The following is a 3,256-nucleotide window of genomic DNA, read 5'->3' as shown; positions in this document are numbered from 1 at the left end:
TCTTGATAATAATAATAATAATAATAATAATAATAATAATAATGAATATTGCTGTATATAGGTGACAAAAGCAACAGATGTCATGAGCATTAATAAGAAATTTAATTATTGTTTTTGTTGTCATTACGTCACGTAGGTGTGTACGCTATAAGTATGCACATGTAGTGCTTCCATTTGTCTTCTCTATATAAAGTTATAGTAGAATTTGAAGACCAGCAGACCAAGGAAACTTCACAAATACATCACTTGTCTAGCTATGTAAGAAGCAGATGTGCCACAATGATTTATGATGCAATTTTACGGTTGGCGTATATTTAAAATGCATGAAATTTTCGATCAGCAATATGCTCCATTATGGAGACATAATGTTGTTTATATGATACAGTGTGCTCTTTATTTCATAGTCTTGAGTATAATGTGTGGATTTAAGGATTAAGTGTGGAAATAAGCTCAACTGAGTCTTATTTTACATAGTTCTCAGGGCCGTAGCCAGGAACTGAAACAGGGGGTTCGGAAATTGCTGCGCGCGAAGCGCGCAGCGAAAATTTTGACTAAAATGGGCGTGGTTGGTAGGCGTGGTCTTGATTTACGCATCTCAGCCATGTGCTGACTCAGCTAAAATGGCTATCTGTGCTTCTCGCTGAGTGCCAAAATGCTAATCCTGCTTTTGCAGTGCTGTTCTTCATGACAGGAGCTAATCTAAAACTTTTTTGCAGCTACAACAGGGGGTTCGTCCGAACCCCCCGAACCCCCCCTGGCTACGGGCCTGGTTCTCCAGGTAAATATTTTGCTAAGTTTAGTATGTAGGTCGTCACGTGGCCTTTTTTGGGCTGGACTTAGTAGAAATGGAGATAGTATCAACATATATCTCAGTTGGTAGCCATTTTTATGCGTCTTTCAGCAGTCTTGACTGATTTTTTGAGGCTAAGAGGAAAGAAAGCAAAAAATCTCTTTGTGACGACCTTCATTTTTGTCTCAAGAAGAGTTACCATTTTGTTTTAGAGACTTCTGTTGTGCAGGACTGGATATTTTTGATTTATATATAAGTGTTCATATATAACCCACCCCATAATCAAGTACAGTCATACTTTATAAGATAAACAGATTACCTTATATAAGAAATAAATCGTTAAAATGATAGTAGTAATGAAAGAAGTGTTATTTTTTAAAAGATAACAAAATTATAATAACAATAACAACAGCTAATTAATTATTCATAAACTGTATCCCGTAACCTTAAAAGCAGGCCAACTTCTGCCATGAAGAAATGGTTGCTAGTATCACTGCTCCTGCTGTTAGTGCTTGTCCCTAATGTCATAGCAGCATTCTCTAATCCTACAAGAAATGGCGATGAGGTTACCCTTCCTCCTTGCAGTTTTCCTAATGGTATATATTATCAAAATGGTCCCAACCCTGGCACACCCGTGGCTCCAGTTAACCAAAACTATACCCTGACCCTTGACAGATCTACTGAGGGTCGATATACGTGTGGTCCCAATGGTTCTGGTGGACAAATAACACTCCACCGTAAGTCAGTCACAAGCAGGTTTTATGTATACTAGGCTTATAATACTTTATCATCATTTTAGGTCAATTTAAAGAAAACAATACTTTAGTACCTAAAACCTTTACTTGGGGACAACCTCAGGTTCTTGACTGTACTGGCTATGTACCTGGAAACTTTCACAGTGGCTATAAAGTTACATGGTTGCTAGATGGCCGTCAACAATGTATTAAAAATTCTGCCTGTGAAGACAATAGCTTCAACATAAACCCCGATAACTTCAGTTTAAGTTTTGATTATTATCCAACTTTCACCACCTATGAATGTCAAATTGAACCAGATATGCCTGGGTCTTCAATGAATGTCACTGTAGCATCGTACACATTAAGTACTTCAAAAAATGATAGCAGTAAGTCTCATTAGTAACCTCAACAATTTTTTATTATTATGATTCTCTTCTTTTATAGCTCAAACTACATTTATTAAAAACCTAAAGCCAGTTCTAGTTGAGAATGGCACGAATAAAGTTGAATTCTCCTGCTCTGCTTCAGTACAAAGCAATGCCAGCATTAATTTTGAAGTATCTGACCTGTTTGGCAATGAGCCTATCAGCCCTGCTGACTGTGATGTAACCACTGTCAACCCAACCATTCGTTCGTGTAGTAAAACATTACATGGTATGAATGTCAGGATAATATGTGACTATTCTACCAGCTATGAGATCCATTGTACTTTCTCATGGAATTTAACAAACAGCAACGAAAGTAGAGTCTATCCAGTTGCTTGCCATGTCAATGATGGTACAACTGAGGCTAGTACAAGAACAGAACTCATTGTTGGAGGTAAGATGTAATAATCTTGATAATTTACAACTAACATTTACTAAGAATGTATTCCTACATGTATACTATAAGCTATAGTAGTTGCATGTACATGTACATTAGTATGTAGACTCTATGTACGCATGAGTAAATGACATGTATGTACATGTAATTACATGTAATTACATGTAATTAGTGGTAATGTTAAAAGTGAGTATGTGTATCTGTGTATAGTAAGGGAGTGAGTGAATCCCAACAAATCAATTTCTGTGAGCTAGGGGAATTTTTTGTACTACAAAGTCTCACTCTAATTCAATAATGAGAGAATCACAGGGAGGACAAGCAAAAGAGTGCTATCAGTATCAATTTGTATCTTGTGTTACATTCAAGACAGTATGGTTTCCTAGGGCTTTTTACAACTGAAGTTATTACAAGAACACAACTCATTCTCAGAGGTAAGATCTAATAATCACGATAATTTAGAACTAACATGTATCCCTACATGTGCATATTATTGTGTATAAACATTTCCCTTTTCTTCTTTATCCTACAGATTCTTCATCAGTTGGATCTGTTTCTTCTTCACTCGAATCGGCTTCTTTTTCACTTGAATCATCAGTTATAGATTCTTCTTCGCTTGATTCATCAGTTACAAATCCACCCTCAACTGAAACTCCTCAGTTATTATCTTCAACGCTAACAATTGTAGCTCCTGTTGTATTGGTGCTAGTACTCTGTGTTTGTATTATCATAGTATTTGTGATTGTGATAATTGTTAGGAGGAACAGAAAGAAGAAACTTGTAGATTTGGACTTGCGTTGTGTTGGTAAGTGAAGTTGATAATCAGTTTAATATTTTTATGTAGACAATTTGTCCCCTTTAGACGACTCCAGAATTTCTCTAGATTTGAATTCAGCTTGTCAAAGTAAAG

The sequence above is a fragment of the Amphimedon queenslandica genome, unplaced genomic scaffold, assembly GCF_000090795.2.
Source record: "Amphimedon queenslandica unplaced genomic scaffold, v1.1 AMPQUscaffold_13484, whole genome shotgun sequence".
NCBI classification, from domain to species: domain Eukaryota; kingdom Metazoa; phylum Porifera; class Demospongiae; order Haplosclerida; family Niphatidae; genus Amphimedon; species Amphimedon queenslandica.
This window is presented reverse-complemented; position numbering follows the sequence as displayed.